At 36.1% G+C, this 27,845-nt stretch overlaps 1 pseudogene; it reads right to left on the bottom strand.

The window, feature by feature from the left end:
• Positions 1 to 5,096: 5,096 nt before the first annotated feature.
• LOC139859425 (uncharacterized) overlaps positions 5,097 to 27,845 on the bottom strand; it is a 69,321-nt pseudogene continuing 46,572 nt past the window's right edge.

Here is a 27,845-nt window from a genome sequence, read left to right as displayed (position 1 = left end):
CAATCAAACTTTATAAGGTTTAGAGATTTTAACGTGACCCTCATTCGCACCAAGATAAATTAATTTAAATCGAAATGTCAATCATAACTAGAATTGTGCATATGTTTGTGTTTTTGTCCTCCCTAACTTTCCAACTAGCCAAACTCATACCCTTGTCTACACTAGTACAAAGTGCATAGCTTTTAAGTCCCGACACCAATGAACCCCCTAAGTCTAATTGGAAATACCCCATACCACAAGCTCGGTGAAGTGGATGCTGGTTACATTGCCCATTTACACGAGGCATTTCATGAAAGGTATAGGTTATAAGGAGATTTGCATTCTTACTTGACATTTCATCGAGAACGAATCTTATGCCTCAGTGGTCCATGCTTTATAAGGCACTCGTTTCACAATTTTTGGCATACTCTTCTTCTACTCTCTTTTTCATTATTCATTTTTTTCTATGCCTCAGTGGTCCATGCTTTTGAGCAATCGTTTCACAATTTTTGGCATATATAATTTTCAGATTCGTCTCTTTCACTTCCTCCTTTTTTTTTTTCATGATAGCACATAGCATTTATCATTCTAGGAACATTTGGGATGTAATGGTGAATATATGGTGATGAAGACAATGATATATAAGTATATGTATGTAATGTAGATAATGGGTGTTGGGTATGATGAATATCATTGTCATAGTTTGTGATATAAAGCATCCCCTTTCGACCTTTGCCTAGGGAAGAACAAAACTCTACAAGTGTTGCATTGGTGACTATCATCATAATTATGCACTTCATACTAGCGAGTAAATCGTGGAATCCATTGTGGAACCTCGGAGACCACTCTGAGTTAAACTAATCAAAAAGCCACAAACACTATAGCATAATAGCTAGTTATACTTGCCATGCTAATTTAAACTAATTAAGTCTTAGCAAAAATGAGTTGCGTTGTCACCTAGCGTTACCAAATCTAAACAAGATAAAGTATGATTAAATTTGACATTAATAACCAAAAATAAGGGTAGGAATGGGAAGTTGGTTTTCTCTTTTTTTTTCTTTATATCACATTTTTCTAAAGGTTTAGGCTACTAATGGTCACTAGTTGATTCTAGCACACAATGTGTGTACTAACGACCTGGGTAGACTGGCTGCAAAATAAAAAATTGGTTTAAAAAGAAAAATCCTTAAGTGTTTCTTTATCATTCATGTTACCTAGCATACAACCTCGAAATCTTTTTTTTCTTTTTCAACCTTTCTTTTCTCCATAAGAGTGTAATTTCTTTAATGTCAATTAGTCAAGGTCAACAAGGTCAAATGCCTAACACTATCATTCCTCACCGGCCAAGTCCAAAAACCTCCAAGCTAATTCTTAATCACTAAGGTTACTCTCGTGGGTTAACATTTTGATTATAGCCTTGAAATTAAAAATTTTCAAATTTTTACCACCTAGGCCATTAAAACCATTTATGTCATAAAACCTTTAAACAACAAGCATTTTTCAAGCTAAGCCAATTGTGCAAATTTCCTTCCTCCCCCCCACACTTAAATCATGCTACGTCCTCGTATGCATGTTAAAAAGTTATATTAGATTAAAGTGAGGAAATTAAACAAGGAAAAAGAAAAAGAACAATATTACCCGGGATTAAAAGCAACTTCCCAAATATCATCGTGACAATTACACCGATCTCCCAATTCATCACACAACATGTTTCCTTCCATCCAATTTTATTCTTACAAAACAAAAACAAAAGAAAACATAAAATCTAACTAGCCCATTGTCGGAGGGATCCCGCTTTAAACCACCCGATTCCCTCGGGTTGACGAGTTTTGTCTCGTGAGGGCTTGCAGTGAACACGCCCACAAAGTTCATTTATACAGACGGAGCATAGGACCTGATTAAAATCAGAGAGGCTCATTCCATTTGGGAATTAGGACCAAAAATACTCTCAAACATACTTCTCGCTAATGGTGCCATGTCAAACACCGACTTCCTTCCTTCTTCCCGAGCTCTCTCCATATCCGGTGGTAATGGTGTAGGTTGCTGATAGAACAATGGTGGTGCGATAGATGGTGCGGGTGGACTCACATATTCCATCCCTGGTGCAAACCCCGAAGCATAAGTCGTGTAATCAATCGGCTCATAATATGGTGTAACTGGCCGATTATCCAACATATCCTCATACTGCCGTCTTTGATTGTCGCTCTCAAACGCATCCTGCTGATATCGCTCAGTCATGTAAACCTGAGCCCTAGCTATATCCATGAGGGTACCCTGTTGCTCCTCCATTCTCGCCCACTGTTTCTCATCCACCTGAATGTAACGCCTACCCCTACTCGATCCCTCACCCTGAGGGTCAAAATTCGGATCACCCCTATTCTCTCTCTCATCCAACTCTCGTGTAGTCCGCTGATATGAATCCTCTGAATCATACTCTTCTTCCTCCACAGGAAGATTATCATCTTCAACCCCAAAAGTATACCGCTCCAAATAAGTCGGATACTCAATCACATAACCAGCTCCTTGCTTCATAAACTGAAACCCCACCACATTTTCCTTTACCTTTCTCATTCTTTCCTTTTTACCCCTGGGATTATTTGAAACCCCTCCATTCCTCCATAAAAAGAACAATAAGAAACGCATGTAAGGGATCACCGCTCTTTGCTTTAACTGCTGCCGACACTCCCAGATCCATGTCATCATAACCAAACGCGAAGAAGGCACCATCGAATTAGTCACCATGGCGTACAACAAAGGTAACTCATATGTCCGAACATACGTAAGATCACTTTTTCGTTGATAGATGTTATAATGCATCACAATTGACAACATCCTCGGAATGATTTTGAGCTTACTCCTTTCCAATTCAAAATTCTCAATATCGGGTCGTTCGACATGAAACAACGTCCTTATTACATGATCATACCTGTCAGCTGGAACCTCAAACAATTCTTTTTCAGTCGGATAGTCATACGCATTTTTCCTCGAAATTCTTATTCCGGAATCATATGGAAGATCGGGATGGGCTAACTGATTAAAAGTCTCCATCCGCAGCGGAATCACCGTATTACCCACTTTGCCCTCCAGGATTAGCGTTTGTGGAAAATTATCCCCTGGGATCCATCTCAAAGTTGACATCCATTGGAAGACCTGATTGGGATAAGTCATCTCCCAAGAACATTCTAACGGTGCCTCATCAAACCCATTTGAACAGGTTGAAGCATAGCTTCCCAGCCCCAGTCTACAAATACCTGAAAAACCCCGTACTTCCTCCACACGCTTGAAGTTATATACCTTTCACAAAAGGCATTTCTCAGAAGTTGGTCTTTCTTCTCAGTATACAAACGGACTTGCAATTCATACGGCAACTCATTTAACCACCTCTTATCTTGCCACTTTTGTGCCCAGCTTTGATTACCACCACGACTTCTCTTAGCCCCTCTCAACATTTTCTTGATGTTAAAACACACGAATTGAAAGAATACTTGAAGAATTGAACCCACAAATCAAAACCCCCAAACTTAGTTTTTAGCCAAGAACACAAATTAACACCCAATTTGTATGATTTGGTAAGAATTTGGATGTTTAAATGAAGTGTTATGACGAATTGATGATGATTTAAGCTTTGATTTGGTGTTAAGATAAAGGAAAACTAGGGTTGGAAGTGTTTTTGCTACTGGTTATGGCTGCGGTGTTGCTGGTGTTTAAATAAATAATTTTTTACCCATTTAAACCCTTTTCCCGGCACCAGAAAAATTCCACTGGCGTAATTTACGCCAGTGCAGGCGTAATTTACGCCTTCACAATTTTTGCCGTAAAAACCTGGCGTAATTTTACGCCTGGACCTCAATTTTTGTCTGATTTTGCATCTTTCAAAGTCGTAAATTACGCCAAAAATGGCGTAAATTACGCCATCTACCAGCTATCGAAAATTTTTTATTTTTTTTCAATTTTTGCCTTATTTTCGCACGAAACTTCCGTTTTTCTTGTTTTCTTTTCACAAAACATTTTAGGGACTAAACCTTGACCCCCTCCCACACTTTAAGCATTGCATTGTCCTCAATGCAAAAAGTTAGAGATAGTCATTTAAACCGTTCCCGTTTTAAAATTCAAAAATTGGTACTTTGCCCCGCCCGTATGTACAAAACAAAATAAAAACTTACAAACTTTACAAAGGTGTGCGTATTTTTGCTGGAGTCGCGCACTCGACTCCTTTTTCAGATTAGCTTTCGTCCGGATCATCGGCCCCATTATTACTAGAGCCGAATCCATCCTCCAAACCAAACGTGAGCATATTATCTTTATCTCTAATTGTCAAAGTCCTTGCATCAAAATCTAATGATATCCTTGCGGTTGCTAGAAATCCTCGTCCCAATATAATTGGCGTGTATTCATCCGGCTCACAATCCATAATGAAGAAATCTTCCTTATAATTTATACCGTGAATAGTGAAACGAACATCTTCCACAATCCCGATTGGATCATCAACCGTTTGGTTGGCAAAACGAATATTCGTATTAGTCCGAACCAACTCTCGAATGCCTATTGATTTTGCAACTTTAGTTGGCATCATGTTCACACTCGCACCCGAATCTAGCAACGTCCGGTAGGCCCCCTTCTTCTTGAAGTGACAAATAACGGCAAACTCACCCGGATCTCTATATTTAATACGAGGCTTAAATTCACATTTCGGGTTAGGCTTAACATACTCCACTTCAATCGTCCAACCCTCGTCATCAACAAAAGACGTCTTGGTATTATTCATGAACTTATCCGTGTTCTTTTTACCCCACATACTCTCAAGCGTCTTACAAATCTCTTCTACATCTACCTCTTTTCCTTTATCTAATTCTGGCGTCTCCTTAACCGTGTTGACACTTATACTTTCAGTTTTTCTTGAATTCTCATCACCCTTCTCGATATCCAAGTGTCGATCAAGGGAAATGCCTCCGCACTCAACATTTTGACAGCTTTTATCCATCTCTATCGTGTCATCAAACACATTCTCAACAACCTCTTCACTTGCTCCACTCTTTTCGACTTTGAGTTTCATGCAATAATCTTCATCAAACTCTCTTTCGACTATGTAGGCTGAAGGAAATCGCATATTTTCTGAATTACAAAAATCTAAAAGTTCTGTTTCCTCCTTCAAAGGTGATGCACCCCGCCCCTGGGTCTAATTTACCACCCGCGGTTGAAATGAACCCCCGACCGACTAACAATGGAACATCATAGTCCGTGGGCATATCAAAAAAGGTGAACGGTACTTCAAGAAAAACACCTTTCACACTAACCATCACCTTATGAACTACCCCAAGTGCCCTACACTTGGTATTATTTCCAAGCGTGATTTCTGCATCGGATTTCTTCAATTCACATAACGTACATTTACCATGAAAAAGTTGCTTGTACATCTCATAGGACATTATGTTGATGGAAGATCCCGAATCGGCTATCACCTTAAACTCTCGATGACTACAAACAAAGTGAGGTAATACTCCAATGATACTTAACTCGAATAATATCTCCCCCGGATCATCTTCTTGGTAAAGAATCACCGGTATACCTTGGGCACTCTCATCTAAAGGAAATTCCTCATGAAGATCATCAAAACATTCATCCGAAATGACTTCGGACACTGCATCTTCGGGCGCATCATCAAATCGCCCATCATCCTCCCATTCAACGTAATCGGGCACATGGCTAATAGAGACATTTTGATCAAGCCATGATTCGACACTTTCCTTACTATTCCCTTTCCTTGGTTCATTCACTCTAATGGTCCTAAGTTGTTGCCTTTGCATAGGTTCAAACCGGATTGTTTCAACTACTTTGGCATCATCAAGCGACAACCCGGTAGCAATCTTCAATCGTTGCCCATTAACTAAGAACGGTTCCCCACCTTTCGGATCCTTTATTTCAATTGGCCCATAGGGAGTAACCTTAGTAACCACATAGGGACCGTTCCACTTACTTCTCAACTTACTCGCAAACAACTTTAACCTGGAATTAAACAACCACACACTTTGCCCCACTTCAAACGTCCTCCTACTAATTTGCTTGTCATGAAAAGCTTTCGTTTTTTCTTTGTAGATCTTCGAACTTTCATATGCTTCACGTCTAAGTTCTTCTAATGCTGTCAATTCTAGCTTCCTCGCATTTCCTGCCTCATCTAAGTTCATGTTCACCTGTTTTATAGCCCATTCTGCACGATGCTCAATTTCAACAGGTAAGTGACATGCCTTCCCATAAACTAGTCGGTAAGGTGAAGTACCAATAGGGGTTTTGTAAGCTGTCCGATAAGCCCAAAGCGCATCGTCTAGTCTTTAAGACCAATCTTTGCAATTAGGATTTACGATTTTTTCTAAAATTCTTTTAACTCCCTATTAGATACCTCCACTTGCCCACTTGTTTGGGGATGGTAAGGCGTAGCAATTCGGTGATTTACCCCATAATCCCTTAAAAGTTTAGCAAAATGGGAGTTCTTAAAGTGTGAACCCCCATCACTAATTATGGCCTTAGGTACACCATGACGACAGAAAATGTTTTTCTTAACAAACTTAAGGACAACTTTGTTGTCATTTGTTCGAGTAGCCTCAGCCTCCACCCACTTAGAGACATAATCCACGGCTACCAAAATATATTCAAACCCAAAAGACGGTGGAAAAGGTCCCATAAAATCAATACCCCAAACATCAAAGATTTCACAAACCAAAATTGGGTTCATGGGCATTTCGTTACGTTTATAAATTCCCCCCATTCTTTGACACCTAGCACAATTTTTAACATACTCAAATGCATCTTTAAAGATAGAAGGCCAAAAGAAACCTGAATCGAGTACTTTGTACCCGATTTTCTTTACCCCATAGTGTCCTCCGCATGCAAAAGTATGACAATGAGCTAGAATGTCCTTATGCTCATCTTCCTCCACACATCTTCTAATGATTTGGTCGGGTCCAAGTCGGTAAAGAGCCGGGTCCTCCCAAATATAATGCTTAACCTGCGATAAAAAGTAATCCCTCTTGTGCTTGTTCCAATGTTCCGGTATCTTGTTAGTCACCAAATAGTTGACAATATGAGCGAACCAAGGTACCTGCACAACACTAAACAAACATTCGTCCGGGAAATTCTCCTGGATCGGTTTAGTAGGGTCAAACGGTGGCGGGGGTATCTGATAATGCTAAAAACGAACATATATTTCATAGCATTATTCCTCAAGAAAGACAAGCTTTTAGTTGCAATTGTTCTATTTACAAGTGATATTCGTTTAAATAATAAAAGGTGAAGACAAAAGACAGATTCGACGAATTGAAGACGCAAAGGTCCAAAAAGCTCAAAAGTACAAAATACAATCAAAGAGGTTCCAATTATTGATAAGAAACGTCTCGAAATTACAAGAGTACAAGATTCAAAACGCAAAGTACAAGATATTAAATTGTACGCAAGGACGTTCGAATATCCGGAACCGGGACCAGAGTCAACTCTCAACGCTCGACGCAACGGACTAAAAATTACGAGTCAACTATGCACATAAATATAATATAATATTTAAATAATTCTTATAATTATTTAAATATTATAATATATTAAAAATTCGTCGGCAAAGAAAGACTCCAAAGTTGCTGAGCTGGAAAATCAAACTCCGCGACTCTCGGAGTTTGAAGGCAAAAATTGCCGCGAGTCGCGGAGCCCCAAATTCTGAAACCGCCTATAAAAGCAAACGCAGTTTGATCGCAAAAATATCCATAATCTATCTCTCTCTCAATATATACGTAAATATATATATATATATATATATATATATATATATATATATATATATATATATATATATATATATATATATATATATATATATATATATATAATTTATATTTTAATTTTAATTTTAATTTTAAATCCTAATAATAAGGGTATGTTAGCGAATGTTGTAAGGGTGTAAGTCGAAATTCTGTCCGTGTAACGCTACGCTATTTTTAATCATTGTAAGTTATGTTCAACCTTTTTACATTAATATCTCGTAGCTAAGTTATTATTATGCTTATTTAATTCGAAGTAATCATGATGTTGGGCTAATTATTAAAATTGGGTAATTGGGCTTTGTACCATAATTGGGGTTTGGACAAAAGAACGACACTTGTGGAAATTAGACTATGGGCTATTAATGGGCTTTATATTTGTTTAACTAAATGATAGTTTGTTAATGTTAATATAAAGATTTACAATTGGGCGTTCCTATAAATAACCATATACACTCAATCGGACACGATGGGCGGGGTATTTATATGTACGAATAATCGTTCATTTAACCGGACACGGGAATGGATTAATAGCCACTAGAATTATTAAAACAGGGGTGAAATTATGTACAAGGACACTGAAATGTCCCGTTCTTATTTATTAAAAACGTTCCATATTAATTGATTTCGTTGCGAGGTTTTGACCTCTATATGAGACGTTTTTCAAAGACTGCATTCATTTTTAAAACAAACCATAACCTTTATTTCATAAATAAAGGTTTAAAAAGCTTTACGTAGATTATCAAATAATGATAATCTAAAATATCCTGTTTACACACGACCATTACATAATGGTTTACAATACAAATATGTTACATCGAAATCAGTTTCTTGAATGCAGTTTTTACACAATATCATACAAACATGGACTCCAAATCTTGTCCTTATTTTAGTATGCAACAGCGGAAGCTCTTAATATTCACCTGAGAATAAACATGTTTTAAACGTCAACAAAAAATGTTGGTGAGTTATAGGTTTAACCTATATATATCAAATCGTAACAATAGACCATAAGATTTCATATTTCAATACACATCCCATACATAGAGATAAAAATCATTCATATGGTGAACACCTGGTAACCGACATTAACAAGATGCATATATAAGAATATCCCCATCATTCCGGGACACCCTTCGGATATGATATAAATTTCGAAGTACTAAAGCATCCGGTACTTTGGATGGGGTTTGTTAGGCCCAATAGACCTATCTTTAGGATTCGCGTCAATTAGGGTGTCTGTTCCCTAATTCTTAGATTACCAGACTTAATAAAAAGGGGCATATTCGATTTTGATAATTCAACCATAGAATGTAGTTTCACGTACTTGTGTGTAATGACCCGCACTTTTTCGATCAATTTATACTTATAAGATTAATATTTACATAAATTAAACCTTACCAACATGATAAGCAATCCAAATTGTTGAGACTTATGTTTTCAAAGAGAGTTTTACACAACGATTGACCGTCTAGTTTGACCGATGATATCACGAACTATACAATATATGATAATTATACGTTTGTGTATATATATGTATATATACATATTTAACATGATCTAAGGATGTTTTAATACCTCATTTTGTATTAATAACAATAAGTTATAAGTATATTTTGAAACTACTAACTTAAGTTTTCAAAACAATAACCATACGTAACGTTATTTGATATAAATACTTATAACCTATAATGTTTATACATATATCGTATATATAATGTATTTAATCACTTTTTAAAGACTTAAATACATAAAACAATATAAGTATATTCACAAAAGATAGCTATATTTGAATTCTCATTCCATTTTTCACAAAATTTCTATACGTATATCTAGAGTACATGTACTCGTATCATACCTAGCTTCTATACGTATTTACTATTGGTATATACACATCAAATCACCACCAACCAGCCCTTGTTCATGCCTTATGTATAAGGTAACTCTCTTGTTCATGCCTTATGTATAAGGTAACTACTTTTGATGTTTAGTTTGACTAATTACATAAAAATACAACATGAAATTTTGTCCATGTTTTTCCATTAATCATGTTTTTATGGCCTTAAATACATCTTCCATTTTCAAATTTTATTACCTCATTTCTTTAACCAAAAACACACTCTTAAGAAACTCCATAACCATTCAGCTAGTATCCATGAAGATCTAGCCATAAAAACATCACTTAAACACCATAAGAAAAACCTTACAAAAACACTTCAAGAATCCTTCCAAGAACACAAGTTTACTTCCAATCTTTCATCCAATTCCATCACCCTTTTGGTTCTAGGTTCTTACTCCTCTTTTACAGCAATCTTGTCTAAGTAACTTGAGGTAGTAACTTTGTTCATAACCTTATTCGATTCATATATATATAGCTATCTTATTTTGTGGTATAAAATTTTAACAACAAGAACATAGTTTGAATGTTTTCAAACTTGTTTGCAAACTAAATAGATCCTTCTAACTTAACTTTTAAAATACTTCAAGACCTGTAATATATCATAAATATATGCTAATTTAACAAGGTATAACTTGGTTTTTCAAAGAACACCTTAAAAACTGAATTTACGACGTCGGAGTGCAACCGGGGGCTGTTTTGGGTTGGATAATTAAAAACTATTTTGAACTTTGAATTGGAGGCTTATTTTCTGGAAAATTGATATTTACTATAAATATGTTAACACATAAAAATTTCATGATTTAACTCAAAGTATAAGTATTTTTAGAAAAATAATCATTTAAGGTTGTTTACATGATGGAAAATGATCAACTTCATAAGTTTCACCAAAGTTTGACCTTTGACCTGTGATTTCGAATACAAACTAAGGTATTTACAGTTCATATTCTTAAAGAGGGACTCGATCCAAGGAAGTGGCAAGTTGAACCAACGAAAACGGAGTTGTAACGAAGAAACTATGACCAAAACGAGATCGGATATCTAAGACTAGTTTAGCTACGAAAATAATTAGAGAAAATTAAATAAATCACATCTTTTTAAAATAACATGATATTTTATATATATGTACTCATAATTTAATTTTATATGGTTCAGGATCACCCGTAAACAATACGAGAAGATTAATCATAAGATCCCATGATTGTACGCAACACGTCATTTGACAACACCGGTACTTTATGTACGCAACACGTCATTTGACAACACCGGTACCGTGGGTCAAGATTAATCTCGACCAATACATATACGATGGGGGTTTTTATTTATTTCATTGGGGGTTTATTAAACACCTAAAAATGAACCATTAAAATTGAATTACTAACATCGGACTGCTAACTACGGACTAAGAAATTATTAAAAGTATTAAAAGTATAATAAGTATATATATGTGACGATTTTTTAAAAAGAAAAGGTATTGATATATTATATATGGATAGGTTTGTGATATCAATCGGAGACCAAGTCGAAATTACATATCTTCAAGACAAAAGTGAGTATATAGTCCCACTTTTAAACTCTAAATATTTCGGGATGAGAATACATGTATTTTATGTTTTACGATATGGACACAAGTAACTGAAAAATATATTCTACATTGAGTTGTACCACTGGCATACTTCCCTGTAGCTTGGTAACTACTATTTACAGCGGTATTGTAAACGCGAATCCTGTTGATAGATCTATCGGGCCTGACAACCCCAACCGGACTGGACGACCAGTATTCAACGGTTGCACAGTACTTCGTTTCGTGACTACACTTGGTACGGTGTAGTAAGATTTCATAATAAAGGGAATATGCGACGTGATTAAATGTTAAGTATGGTTACCAAGTGCTCAACCACTTAGAATATTTTTATTAAAATGTTTACATATGAAATCTTGTGGTCTATATTTATATCGCTGCCGGCATTAAACCTATATCTCACCAACTTTATGTTGATGTTTTAAGCATGTTTATTCTCAGGTGATAACTAAAAGCTTCCGCTGCAACATGTTGAATTTAAGCAGGATCTTGCGTACTCATATTTGTGTCAAAAACAAAACTGCATATCCGAGGATTTGTATTGTAAAATATGCTAGAAATCGTGTTGTTATCATCATATGTAAAGTTTGTAAGTCTAAGATTATCGCTAAACGATAATCATCTTTTTATTGTCTAAAGCTTGTATCAAAAATAAGAATTATGGTTTGTAATGTAAAATATATGCAGTTGTTCTTTTAAAAATGTCGCATATAGAGGTCAATACCTCGCTATGAAATCATACGTTATCTAACACGTTCTTATGGTTAAGGACGGGTTATGACATGTGGTATCAGAGCGGTGGTCTTAGAGAACCAGGTTTGCATTAGTGTGTCTAACCGAGAAGTCGTTAGGATACATTAGTAAGTCTGGACTTTGACCGGGTCTGATTTTTAAAAACCATTGCTTATCATTGTTGGTTAAAATTTATATGTAAATATTATGTAGTACTAATGGGTTAGTTGTTGTGTGATAGATGTCGGGCTCAAAACTTATTATCACATTCAACGACTCCGAATCAGAATCTTCAGATGGTGTTTCAGTCATTAACCTATCCGATGACGAAAATAATATCTTTGGGGAAGACTCACAAATTCCGGATGAACCAACAATAAAGAACCCGGAAAGTGAACCCGAGGAGGAAAGTGAACCCGAGGAAGAAATACAGGAAATTACGAAAGACAAGTTCGAATTAGGAAAGAAACGAAAGGCTAATGAATTAGAAAATTCAAATCCCGAGTTTAGTGAGGATGATGTGGCACCAACTCCACTAAACACTACCACCCCTATTCCCGCTATACCTATTCGTTCTATCCCGGCATCCAGTTCTTCTGCCCCACCGCCAAAATATAGGCAGACAGCTAGGATAAGCGTTAGGCCATTCCTTGAACCTAAACGTCCTAGAAAATAGACCAAACGATGCGCTGCCGTATTAAACCATGGGATCATATAATGTTTTGTATAATATTATTAGAGTGGTTTGCTTAATGTTCGATGTAAGATAAGTATATGTAAAATAGTGAAGTATGAAATGCAATAATTTTCCATGGTTAAGTATTATTTAGATTGTAGTAATTGGTTCTGTACTAAGCTATTAAGTATGAACATTAACGGGTAGGTACTACCCTAGATATAATTATAAAACGCTAATAAGAAGAAAAGGCTTATATAATAATACCTAGTTCATATTATTAACAAGCTATAATGTACTATAAATACACACTACATCTATAATATTCCATGTGAATAATTATTTTCTTTCATTAGGAAATGGCGCGATTGAATCGAATGACGGAACAAGAAGTCGAGGAATTCATCAACCAGCGAGTCAATGACAGAATGTTATGGGTCGAAGCTGCAAGAGCTGCTGCAGTTAACCCAAATCCTCATGTAGGATGCACCTACAAGACGTTTCAAGCTTGCAAGCCCTCATCATTCAGTAGAACGGAAGGACCGATCGGTTTAACCCGGTGGATAGAAAAGATGGAGACTGTGTTTAAAATCAGTGGTTGTGTTGAAAAGGACATGACCAAGTATGCATCGTGCACTTTACAAGATAGTGCACTCACGTGGTGGAAAAATTATGTGAAGGCTGTAGGAGGAGATGTAGCTTATGATACTCCATGGGAAGAATTCAAAACAATGTTAATCAACGAATATTGTCCAAGGAACGAGGTTAGGAAGTTGGAAGATGAATTACGAAGTCTGAAGGTTGTTGGTACTGAAATCACCAACTACAATCAGCGATTCATGGAATTAGTTTTGCTATGTCCTGAATTGGTTCCAACCGAAGAACGGAAGATTGAAATGTACAAAGATGGTTTGCCCACAAAGGTCAAGGCAAACGTTACAGCATCGAGACCTAAGACAATTCATGAAGCTATAACCATGGCAAACGAGCTAATGGATCAGGTCATCTTGGATAAGAAATCATCCAATACTGATGTGAAGGTATTGGGTAACAAAAGAAAGTGGAATGGAAATTATGATCGAGGTAACCAACAACAATCTTTTAAGAAACAAGAAACCACGAAAGGTGCGGGTAGTGGTTCAGGTTTTGGTTACAAAGGACAAAGTCCTTTATGCAACCGATGCCACAAACATCATTTTGGTTACTGTAGTGTGGTATGCAACAAGTGTAATCGACAGGGTCATCTTGCTGAAGATTGTAGGGCTCTCGTTACAAATACAAATGGTACCAAGACTCCTGCCACCAATGCAAATAGAACTGCTTTGGCTACCGTTACTTGTTTTGGGTGTGGAAAACAAGGTCACTATAAGAGCCAGTGCCCGAATCCAGAGAAGAATGTCGGACCTGCACGTGGGAGAGCATTTATTATTAATGCTAGAGAGGCACGTGAAGACCCGGAGCTTGTTACGGGTACGTTTACCATTAATAACTTATCAGCGTCTATTATATTTGATACTGGTGCCGATAGAAGTTACGTGTGTAGAAATTTTTACACTAAATTGAATTGTTCATCATTACCTCTAGATGCTAAGTACATGATTGAGTTAGCTAATGGTAAACTAATTAAAGCCGATAAAATTTGTCGTGATTGTGAAATAAATTTAGCCGGAGAAACGTTTAAAATTGACTTAATACCCGTAGAATTAGGAAGTTTTGATGTAATAGTCGGCATGGACTGGATGTCCAAAGTAGGAGCTGAAGTTGTGTGTGCCAAGAAGGCAATTCGCATTCCTAGTAAGGATAAAATGCCGGTGATGATTTATGGAGAGAAGGGTAATTCAAAGCTAAAACTCATTAGCTGTTTGAAAGCCAAGAAGTGTTTAGAAAAGGGATGTTATGCTATTCTAGCACATGTTAATAAAGTCAAAAAGAAAGGAAAAGAGAAGTGCATCAACGATGTGCCTGTGGCAAGAGATTTTCCTGAAGTTTTTCCGGAAGAGTTGCCGGGATTACCTCCATTTAGATCTGTAGAATTTCAAATAGATTTAGTACCAGGAGCTGCACCAGTGGCTCGTGCGCCATATAGACTTGCACCGTCCGAATTAAAAGAACTTCAAATTCAGTTAAAAGAATTACTGGACCGTGGATTCATACGACCAAGTACTTCACCGTGGGGAGCTCCAATTTTATTCGTCAAGAAGAAAGACGGATCTTTCCGAATGTGTATAGATTATCGTGAATTAAATAAGTTAACTATCAATAATCGGTATCCACTACCGAGAATTGATGACTTATTTGATCAACTGCAAGGATCATGTGTTTATTCGAAAATTGACCTAAGATCGGGCTATCATCAACTACGCGTCAAAGAAGAAGATATACCGAAAACTGCTTTTCGGACACGTTACGGTCATTACGAATTTTTGGTCATGCCGTTTGGATTGACGAATGCGCCAGCTGTATTCATGGACCTCATGAATCGAGTTTGTAGTCCATATTTAGATAAGTTTGTTATCGTTTTCATTGATGATATTCTTATCTATTCCAAGAGTGAACAAGAGCATGAGCAGCATTTAAGTTTAATATTAGAGTTGTTGAGAAAAGAACAGCTATACGCTAAATTTTCTAAGTGTGCTTTCTGGTTGAAAGAAGTGCAATTTCTTGGCCACGTTGTTAGTAGCAAAGGAATTCAGGTTGATCCAGCAAAAATTGAAGCTATTAAAAAATAGGAGACTCCTAAGACACCAACGCAGATACGCCAATTTTTGGGTTTAGCCGGTTATTATAGAAGGTTTATTCAAGATTTTTCCCGAATAGCTAAGCCGTTGACAGCGTTAACGCAAAAAGGGAAGAAATATGAATGGACCTCTGAGCAGGAGAGTGCATTTCAATTACTGAAGAAGAAGTTAACTACGGCGCCTATTTTATCGTTACCAGAAGGGAACGATGATTTTGAAATATATTGTGACGCTTCGCGACAAGGTTTTGGTTGCGTTCTTATGCAACGGAAGAAAGTTATTGCATACGCATCCCGACAATTGAAGATTCACGAGCGAAATTATACGACGCATGATCTAGAATTGGGAGCAGTCGTGTTTGCATTGAAGATGTGGAGACACTACTTGTATGGAGTTAAATGCACTGTGTTTACTGATCATAAAAGCCTTCAACATATTTTTGATCAGAAACAGCTGAACATGAGGCAACGTAGGTGGGTCGAGCTGATAAACGACTATGATTGTGAAATTCGTTATCATCTCGGGAAAGCGAATGTGGTGGCTGACGCACTAAGCAGAAAGCAACGAGAACCAATTCGAGTACGAGCGATGAACATAAAAATTCGCATGAATCTCAACTCACAAATCAAAGAAGTTCAACGAAAAGCACTTACTAAAGAAAATATAGGAAATGAAATAATGAAGAAGTATGAGAAGCAACTCGTTATGCGGGAAGATGGAATTCGATATTTTGCAAATCGTATTTGGGTACCGAAGTTGGGTGGATTAAGGAAGTTGATATTGAACGAGGCACATAAGACAAGATATTCGATACATCCTGGAGTTGGAAAGATGTACCAAGATCTTAAGACGCATTATTGGTGGCCTAATTTGAAGACAGACGTTGCAACATATGTTGGGGAATGTTTAACTTGTTCCAAAGTCAAAGCAGAACACCAGAAGCCGTCAGGGTTACTTCAACAACCAGAAATTCCAGAATGGAAATGGGACGGTATTACCATGGATTTCATCACGAAGTTACCAAAGACTGCCTGGGGATACGACACCATTTGGGTAATTGTTGATCGTCTTACCAAATCTGCACATTTCTTGCCTATAAAGGAAACGGATAGAATGGAGAAATTATTACGATTATATATAAAGGAAATAGTTTCAAGGCATGGAATACCTATTTCCATTATATCTGATCGTGATAGTAGATTTACCTCAAAGTTCTGGCAATCACTACAGGAGGCCCTAGGAACTCGTTTGGATATGAGCACCGCATATCATCCGCAAACTGACGGGCAGAGTGAAAGAACAATTCAGACTCTTGAAGACATGCTCAGGGCATGTGTGATCGATTTTGGAAACGGATGGGATAAGTATTTACCGTTAGCAGAATTCTCATATAATAATAGTTATCATGCGAGCATTAAAGCTGCGCCATTTGAAGCACTGTATGGGAGGAAGTGTAGATCTCCTATCTGTTGGAATGAAGTAGGAGATCGACAATTAACTGGTCCCGAGATCATACACGAAACGACTGAGAAGATAGTACAAATCAAGGAGAGATTGAAAACAGCCCGTAGTCGCCAAAAGAGCTACGCCGATGTCCGAAGAAAACCATTAGAGTTTCAGATCGGTGACATGGTTATGCTAAAGGTGTCACCTTGGAAAGGTGTAATACGTTTCGGTAAAAGAGGTAAACTGAACCCAAGATACGTAGGCCCGTTCAAGATCATCGAACGCATTGGACCGGTAGCTTATCGACTCGAGTTACCGCAACAACTCGCCGGAGTACATAATACCTTTCACGTCTCAAACCTTAAGAAGTGTCTTGCAAAGGAAGATCTCACCATTCCTCTTGAAGAAATCCATGTCGACGAGAAACTACAATTCGTCGAAGAACCAATCGAAATCATGGACCGTGAAGTTAAACAGCTCAAGCAGAGCAACATACCGATCGTTAAGGTTCGTTGGAATGCTCGAAGAGGTCCTGAGTTTACTTGGGAATGAGAGGATCAGATGAAACAAAAGTATCCACACTTGTTTCTCGATGACGTAAAATAGGTACAATTTTAAAATTTCGGGACGAAATTTATTTAACGGGTAGGTACTGTAATGACCCACACTTTTTCGATCAATTTATACTTATAAGATTAATATTTACATAAATTAAACCTTACCAACATGATAAGCAATCCAAATTGTTGAGACTTATGTTTTCAAAGAGAGTTTTACACAACGATTGACCGTCTAGTTTGACCGATGATATCACGAACTATACAATATATGATAATTATACGTTTGTGTATATATATGTATATATACATATTTAACATGATCTAAGGATGTTTTAATACCTCATTTTGTATTAATAACAATAAGTTATAAGTATATTTTGAAACTACTAACTTAAGTTTTCAAAACAATAACCATACGTAACGTTATTTGATATAAATACTTATAACCTATAATGTTTATACATATATCGTATATATAATGTATTTAATCACTTTTTAAAGACTTAAATACATAAAACAATATAAGTATATTCACAAAAGATAGCTATATTTGAATTCTCATTCCATTTTTCACAAAATTTCTATACGTATATCTAGAGTACATGTACTCGTATCATACTTAGCTTCTATACGTATTTACTATTGGTATATACACATCAAATCACCACCAACCAGCCCTTGTTCATGCCTTATGTATAAGGTAACTCTCTTGTTCATGCCTTATGTATAAGGTAACTACTTTTGATGTTTAGTATGACTAATTACATAAAAATACAACATGAAATTTTGTCCATGTTTTTCCATTAATCATGTTTTTATGGCCTTAAATACATCTTCCATTTTCAAATTTTATTACCTCATTTCTTTAACCAAAAACACACTCTTAAGAAACTCCATAACCATTCAGCTAGTATCCATGAAGATCTAGCCATAAAAACATCACTTAAACACCATAAGAAAAACCTTACAAAAACACTTCAAGAATCCTTCCAAGAACACAAGTTTACTTCCAATCTTTCATCCAATTCCATCACCCTTTTGGTTCTAGGTTCTTACTCCTCTTTTACAGCAATCTTGTCCAAGTAACTTGAGGTAGTAACTTTGTTCATAACCTTATTCGATTCATATATATATAGCTATCTTATTTTGTGGTATAAAATTTTAACAACAAGAACATAGTTAGAATGTTTTCAAACTTGTTTGCAAACTAAATAGATCCTTCTAACTTAACTTTTAAAATACTTCAAGACCTGTAATATATCATAAATATATGCTAATTTAACAAGGTATAACTTGGTTTTTCAAAGAACACCTTAAAAACTGAATTTATGACGTCGGAGTGCAACCGGGGGCTGTTTTGGGTTGGATAATTAAAAACTATTTTGAACTTTGAATTGGAGGCTTATTTTCTGTAAAATTGATATTTACTATGAATATGTTAACACATAAAAATTTCATGATTTAACTCAAAGTATAAGTATTTTTAGAAAAATAATCATTTAAGGTTGTTTACATGATGGAAAATGATCAACTTCATAAGTTTCACCAAAGTTTGACCTTTGACCTGTGATTTTGAATACAAACTAAGGTATTTACAGTTCAAATTCTTAAAGAGGGACTCGATCCAAGGAAGTGGCAAGTTGAACCAACGAAAACGGAGTTGTAACGAAGAAACTATGACCAAAACGAGATCGGATATCTAAGACTAGTTTAGCTACGAAAATAATTGGAGAAAATTAAATAAATCACATCTTTTTAAAATAACATGATATTTTATATATATGTACTCATAATTTAATTTTATATGGTTCAGGATCACCCGTAAACAATACGAGAAGATTAATCATAAGATCCCATGATTGTACGCAACAAGTCATTTGACAACACCGGTACTTTATGTACGCAACACGTCATTTGACAACACCGGTACCGTGGGTCAAGATTAATCTCGACCAATACATATACGATGGGGGTTTTTATTTATTTCATTGGGGGTTTATTAAACACCTAAAAATGAACCATTAAAATTGAATTACTAACATCGGACTGCTAACTACGGACTAAGAAATTATTAAAAGTATTAAAAGTATAATAAGTATATATATGTGACGATTTTTTAAAAAGAAAAGGTATTGATATATTATATATGGATAGGTTTGTGATATCAATCGGAGACCAAGTCGAAATTACATATCTTCAAGACAAAAGTGAGTATATAGTCCCACTTTTAAACTCTAAATATTTCGGGATGAGAATACATGTATTTTATGTTTTACGATATGGACACAAGTAACTGAAAAATATATTCTACGTTGAGTTGTACCACTGGCATACTTCCCTGTAGCTTGGTAACTACTATTTACAGCGGTATTGTAAACGCGAATCCTGTTGATAGATCTATCGGGCCTGACAACCCCAACCGGACTGGACGACCAGTATTCAACGGTTGCACAGTACTTCGTTTCGTGACTACACTTGGTACGGTGTAGTAAGATTTCATAATAAAGGGAATATGCGACGTGATTAAATGTTAAGTATGGTTACCAAGTGCTCAACCACTTAGAATATTTTTATTAAAATGTTTACATATGAAATCTTGTGGTCTATATTTATATCGCTGCCGGCATTAAACCTATATCTCACCAACTTTATGTTGACGTTTTAAGCATGTTTATTCTCAGGTGATAACTAAAAGCTTCCGCTGCAACATGTTGAATTTAAGCAGGATCTTGCGTACTCATATTTGTGTCAAAAACAAAACTGCATATCCGAGGATTTGTATTGTAAAATATGCTAGAAATCGTGTTGTTATCATCATATGTAAAGTTTGTAAGTCTAAGATTATCGCTAAACGATAATCATCTTTTTATTGTCTAAAGCTTGTATCAAAAATAAGAATTATGGTTTGTAATGTAAAATATATGCAGTTGTTCTTTTAAAAATATCGCATATAGAGGTCAATACCTCGCTATGAAATCATACGTTATCTAACACGTTCTTATGGTTAAGGACGGGTTATGACATTGTGTCTATTTTGTAAATCATTTATAAAACCTGCATGTATTCTCATCCCAAAAATATTAGATTTTAAAAGTGGGACTATAACTCACTTTCACAGATTTTTACTTCGTCGAGAAGTAAGACTTGGCCACTGTTGATTCACGAACCTATAACAATATATACATATATATTAAAGTATGTTCAAAATATATTTACAACACTTTTAATATATTTTGATGTTTTAAGTTTATTAAGTCAGCTGTCCTCGTTAGTAACCTATGACTAGTTATCCACAGTTAGATGTACAGAAATAAATCGATAAATATTATCTTGAATCAATCCACGACCCAGTGTATACGTATCTCAGTATTGATCACAACTCAAACTATATATATTTTGGAATCAACCTCAACCCTGTATAGCTAACTCCAACATTCACATATAGAGTGTCTATGGTTGTTCCGAAATATATATAGATGTGTCGACATGATAGGTCGAAACATTGTATACGTGTCTATGGTATCTCAAGATTACATAATATACAATACAAGTTGATTAAGTTATGGTTGGAATAGATTTGTTACCAATTTTCACGTAGCTAAAATGAGAAAAATTATCCAATCTTGTTTTACCCATAACTTCTTCATTTTAAATCCGTTTTAAGTAAATAAAATTGCTATGGTTTCATATTGAACTCTATTTTATGAATCTAAACATAAAAAGTATAGGTTTATAGTCGGAAAAATAAGTTACAAGTCATTTTTGTAAAGGTAGTCATTTCAGTCGAAAGAACGACGTCTAGATGACTATTTTAGAAAACATACTTCCACTTTGAGATTAACCATAATTTTTGGATATAGTTTCATGTTCATAATAAAAATCATTTTCTCAGAATAACAACTTTTAAATCAAAGTTTATCATAGTTTTTAATTAACTAACCCAAAACAGCCCGCGGTGTTACTACGACTGCGTAAATCCGGTTTTACGGTGTTTTTCGTGTTTCCAGGTTTTAAATCATTAAGTTAGCATATCATATAGATATAGAACATGTGTTTAGTTAATTTTAAAAGTAAAGTTAGAAGGATTAACTTTTGTTTGCGAACAAGTTTAGAATTAACTAAACTATGTTCTAGTGATTACGAGTTTAAACCTTCGAATAAGATAGTTTTATATATATGAATCGAATGATGTTATGAACATCATTACTACCTCAAGTTTAGTAGGTAAGCCTACTATAAGTGACAAGAAATGATCTAGCTTCAAAGGATCTTGGATGGCTTGAAAGTTCTTGAAGTAGGATCATGACACAAAAACAAGTTCAAGTAAGATTTTTACTCGAATTAAGATAGTTTATAGTTATAGAAATTGAATCAAAGTTTGAATATGAATATTACCTTGAATAAGAAAGATAACCTACTGTATATAACAAAGGTTTCTTGATCTTAGATGATTACTTGGAATGGATTAGAAAGCTTGGAAGTAAATTAGTAATCTTGAAGGGATTTTTGAAGTGTTCTTCCTATGATGATTATAGCTTGATTCTTGAAGTGATTTTTGATGAAGATGATGATTAACTACTGGAAAAATACGTTCATAATAGTGTGTGTGTGTGTGTGTGTGTGTTGAGAGAGAATTAGAAAGAGAATTGGAAGTGAAATGGAGTGAATGATGAGTGGTAATTGGTGAGTGGTGAGTGGGGTTAAAAGGAGTTCTAGTTAGTTGACTAGCTCATGGTAGAAGTTAAAATTGATTAGTCATACATGACATAATCAAGAGTGGAATCCCATTCTAGTTCCTATTGGTATATACCCATAGTAAGTACGTTTTGAAGCTGTGTATAATACGGGTAAGAATACGACTAGAATTCTTGATGAAAGAAAAGAATGGGAAAGTAACTGTAACCATTTTTGTTAAGTATGAGTGTTTTGATATATGTCTTGAAGTCTTCCAAAAGTATTTTAATACATCTAAATACACTACATGTATATACATTTTAACTGAGTCGTTAAGTCATCGTTAGTCGTTACATGTAAGTGTTGTTTTGAAACCTTTAATTTAACGATCTCAATTAATGTTGTTAACCCATTGTTTATTATATCTAAAGAGATGTTAAATTATTATATTATCATGATATTATGATATATTAATATATCTTAATATGATATATATACATTTAAATGTCGTTACAACGATAATCGTTACATATATGTCTCGTTTCGAAATCCTTAAGTTAGTAGTCTTGTTTATATGTATATAACTCATTGTTAATATACTTATGGAGATACTTACTTATCATAACCTCATGTTAACCATATGTATATCCATATATATATCGTCATGTCGTTTTTACAAGTTTTAACGTTCGTGAATCGCCGGTCAACTTGGGTGGTCAATTGTCTATATGAAACATATTTCAATTAATCAAGTCTTGATTGCTTAACATGTTGGAAACATTTAATCATGTAAATATCAATCTCAATTAATATATATAAACATGGAAAAGTTCGGGTCACTACAGTACCTACCCGTTAAATAAATTTCGTCCCAAAATTTTAAGATGTTGAAGGTGTTGACGAATCTTCTGGAAATAGATGCGGGTATTTCTTCTTCATCTGATCTTCATGCTCCCAGGTGAACTCAGGTCCTCTACGAGCATTCCATCGAACCTTAACAATTGGTATCTTGTTTTGCTTAAGTCTTTTAACCTCACGATCCATTATTTCGACGGGTTCTTCGATGAATTGGAGTTTTTCGTTGATTTGGATTTCATCTAACGGAATAGTGAGATCTTATTTAGCAAAACATTTCTTTAAATTCGAGACGTGGAAAGTGTTATGTACAGCCGCGAGTTGTTGAGGTAACTCAAGTCGGTAAGCTACTGGTCCGACACGATCAATAATCTTGAATGGTCCAATATACCTTGGATTTAATTTCCCTCGTTTACCAAATCGAACAACGCCTTTCCAAGGTGCAACTTTAAGCATGACCATTTCTCCAATTTCAAATTCTATATCTTTTCTTTTAATGTCAGCGTAGCTCTTTTATCGACTTTGGGCGGTTTTCAACCGTTGTTGAATTTGGATGATCTTCTCGGTAGTTTCTTGTATAATCTCCGGATCTGTAATCTGTCTATCCCCCACTTCACTCCAACAAATCGGAGACCTGCACTTTCTACCATAAAGTGCTTTAAACGGCGCCATCTCAATGCTTGAATGGTAGCTGTTGTTGTAGGAAAATTCTGCTAACGGTAGATGTCGATCCCAACTGTTTCTGAAATCAATAACACATGCTCGTAGCATGTCTTCAAGCGTTTGTATCGTCCTTTCACTCTGCCCATCAGTTTGTGGATGATAGGCAGTACTCATGTCTAGACGAGTTCCTAATGCTTGCTGTAATGTCTGCCAGAATCTTGAAATAAATCTACCATCCCTATCAGAGATAATAGAGATTGGTATTCCATGTCTGGAGACGACTTCCTTCAAATACAGTCGTGCTAACTTCTCCATCTTGTCATCTTCTCTTATTGGCAGGAAGTGTGCTGATTTGGTGAGACGATCAACTATTACCCAAATAGTATCAAAACCACTTGCAGTCCTTGGCAATTTAGTGATGAAATCCATGGTAATGTTTTCCCATTTCCATTCTGGGATTTCGGGTTATTGAAGTAGACCTGATGGTTTTTGATGCTCAGCTTTGACCTTAGAACACGTCAAACATTCTCCTACGTATTTAGCAACATCGGCTTTCATACCCGGCCACCAAAAATGTTTCTTGAAATCCTTGTACATCTTCCCCTTTCCAGGATGTATTGAGTATCCGGTTTTATGAGCTTCTCTAAGTACCATTTCTCTCATATCTCCAAATTTTGGTACCCAAATCCTTTCAGCCCTATACCGAGTTCCGTCTTCCCGAATATTAAGATGCTTCTCCGATCCTTTGGGTATTTCATCCTTTAAATTTTCCTCTTTTAAAACTCCTTGTTGTGCCTCCTTTATTTGAGTAGTAAGGTTATTATGAATCATTATATTCATAGATTTTACTCGAATGGGTTCCCTGTCCTTCCTGCTCAAGGCATCGGCTACCACATTTGCCTTCCCCGGGTGGTAACGAATCTCAAAGTCGTAATCATTCAATAATTCAATCCACCTACGCTGCCTCATATTCAGTTGTTTCTGATTAAATATGTGTTGAAGACTTTTGTGGTCGGTATATATAATACTTTTGACCCCATATAAGTAGTGCCTCCAAGTCTTTAATGCAAAAACAACCGCGCCTAATTCCAAATCATGCGTCGTATAATTTTGCTCGTGAATCTTCAATTGTCTAGACGCATAAGCAATCACCTTCGTTCGTTGCATTAATACACAACCGAGACCTTGCTTTGATGCGTCACAATAAATCACAAAATCATCATTCCCTTCAGGCAATGACAATATAGGTGCCGTAGTTAGCTTTTTCTTCAATAACTGAAACGCTTTCTCTTGTTCATCCTTCCATTCAAATTTCTTCCCTTTATGCGTTAATGCAGTCAAGGGTTTTGCTATTCTGGAAAAGTCTTGGATGAACCTTCTGTAGTAACCAGCTAGTCCTAAAAACTGGCGTATGTGTTTCAGAGTTTTCGGGGTTTCTCACTTTTCAACAGTTTCTATCTTTGCCGGATCCACCTTAATACCTTCTTTGTTCACTATGTGACCGAGGAATTGAACTTCTTCCAACCAAAATGCACACTTTGAAAACTTAGCGTACAATTCTTCCTTCCTCAATACTTCTAACACCTTTCTCAAATGTTCACCGTGTTCTTGGTCATTTTTTGAGTAAATAAGTATGTCATCAATGAAAACAATGACAAACTTGTCAAGGTATGGTCCACACACTCGGTTCATAAGGTCCATGAATACAGCTGGTGCATTAGTTAAACCAAACGGCATGACCATAAACTCGTAATGACCGTAACGTGTTCTGAAAGCAGTCTTTGGAATATCATCTTCTTTCACCCGCATTTGATGATACCCGGAACGTAAGTCAATCTTTGAATAAACAGACGAGCCTTGTAGTTGATCAAATAAGTCGTCGATTCTCGGTAGTGGGTAGCGGTTCTTGATGGTAAGTTTGTTCAACTCTCGGTAGTCGATACACAACCTGAATGTACCATCTTTCTTCTTGACAAACAAAACAGGAGCTCCCCACGGTGATGTGCTTGGTCGAATGAAACCACGCTCTAAAAGTTCTTGTAATTGGCTTTGCAGTTCTTTCATCTCGCTGGGTGTGAGTCTGTAAGGAGCACGAGCTATTGGTGCAGCTCCTGGTACAAGATCTATTTGAAATTCAACGGATCGATGTGGGGGTAATCCTGGTAATTCTTTCGGAAATACATCGGGAAATTCTTTCGCAATGGGAACATCATTGATGCTCTTTTCTTCAGTTTGTACTTTCTCAACGTGTGCTAGAACGGCATAGCAACCTTTTCTTATTAGTTTTTGTGCCTTCAAATTACTAATAAGATGTAGCTTCGTGTTGCCCTTTTCTCCGTACACCATTAAGGGTTTTCCTTTTTCTCGTATAATGCGAATTGCATTTTTGTAACAAACGATCTCTGCTTTCACTTCTTTCAACAAGTCCATACCGATTATCACATCAAAACTCCCTAACTCTACTAGTATCAAATCAATCTTAACTGTTTCGCTAACCAGTTTAATTTCTCGATTTCGGCATATATAATCTGCTGAAATTAATTTACCATTTGCTAATTCGAGTAAAAATTTACTATCCAAAGGCGTCAATGGACAACTTAATTTAGCACAAAAATCTCTACTCATATAGCTTCTATCCGCACCCGAATCAAATAAAACGTAAGCAGATTTATTGTCAATAAGAAACGTACCCGTAACAAGCTCCGGGTCTTCCTGTCCTCTGCCGCATTAATATTGAAAACTCTTCCGCGGCCTTGTCCATTCGTGTTCTCCTGGTTCAGGAAATTTCTAATAATGTGGCCCGGTTTTCCACATTTATAACAAACTACATTGGCATAACTTGCTCCGACACTACTTGCTCTGCCATTACTCGTTCCGACACCATTTGTTCCTTTCGTTCTATTAACCCCTGGTTCGTAGACCTCACACTTCGCCGCGCTATGACCATTTCTTTTACACTTGTTGCAAAATTTGGTGCAGAACCCCGAGTGATACTTTTCACACCTTTGGCATAGCTGCTTCTGATTGCTGTTGTTGTTGCGGTTATTATTGTTGTTGGGATGATTGTTGTAGTTGCTGTTGTTGTTGTTGTTGTTAGGCTGTTTGTTGTAGTTGCGATTGATGTTGCGATTGTTGGGATAATTATTGCGATTATTGTTGTAATTGCTGTTGTTGTTGTATTGGTGATTCTTATCACCGTTTTCCTCCCACTTTCTTTTGACTTGCTTCACATTGGCCTCTTCAGCAGTCTGTTCTTTAATTCTTTCTTCAATCTGGTTTACTAGTTTGTGCCATTCTACATGCCTGTTGTATGGAGGCAGGCTCGTGTGAACTTATATCTTCTTGGATTCTTTCCGGTAATCCTTTCACAAATGCGTCGATCTTCTCTTCCTCATCTTTGAATGCTCCCGGACACAATAGGCACAATTCTGTGAATCGTCTTTCGTACGTGGTAATATCAAATCTTTGGGTTCGTAACCCTCTAAGTTCTGTCTTGAGCTTATTGACCTCGGTTCTGGGACGGTATTTCTCGTTCATCAAGTGCTTGAATGCTGACCATGGTAGTGCGTACGCATCGTCTTGTCCCACTTGCTCTAGATAGGTATTCCACCATGTTAACGCAGAACCTGTGAAGGTATGCGTAATGTACTTCACTTTGTCCTCTTCAGTACACTTACTTATGGCAAACACCGATTCGACCTTCTCGGTCCACCGTTTCAATCCGATCGGTCCTTCGGTTCCATCAAATTCCAAAGGTTTGCAGGCAGTGAATTCTTTGTAGGTGCATCCTACAAGATTTCCTGTACTGCTAGATCCAAGGTTATTGTTGGTATGTAGCGCAGCCTGTACTGCGGCTATGTTTGAAGCTAGAAAAGTACGGAATTCTTCTTCATTCATATTCACGGTGTGTCGAGTAGTCGGTGCCATTTCCTTCAAAATAGTCAAATGGAACAAGTTAATCATACAGAGTATTAAAAGTAGTTAATAGTATTTCGTAGCATAATATGAACTCATTTATAAAAGCTTTTTCTTCATATTAGCATTTTATAAGTTTAAATTCGGGTAGTACCTACCCGTTAAGTTCATACTTAGTAGCTAATATACAATTCAACTACTACAATTCTATATGAAAAACTTATTATAATAATATTTCGCGTTCAAACTTTTACACAATATTTTACAAACTTACAATACCGCTTATTTTACATATAGCATGAAATATAGCACACAATAAATTTGATACA

The sequence above is a fragment of the Rutidosis leptorrhynchoides genome, chromosome 7 (assembly GCF_046630445.1).
Source record: "Rutidosis leptorrhynchoides isolate AG116_Rl617_1_P2 chromosome 7, CSIRO_AGI_Rlap_v1, whole genome shotgun sequence".
NCBI lineage: Eukaryota > Viridiplantae > Streptophyta > Magnoliopsida > Asterales > Asteraceae > Rutidosis > Rutidosis leptorrhynchoides.
Note: the sequence above shows the minus strand (reverse complement) of the source record. Positions and strands in the feature narration are given on the sequence as shown.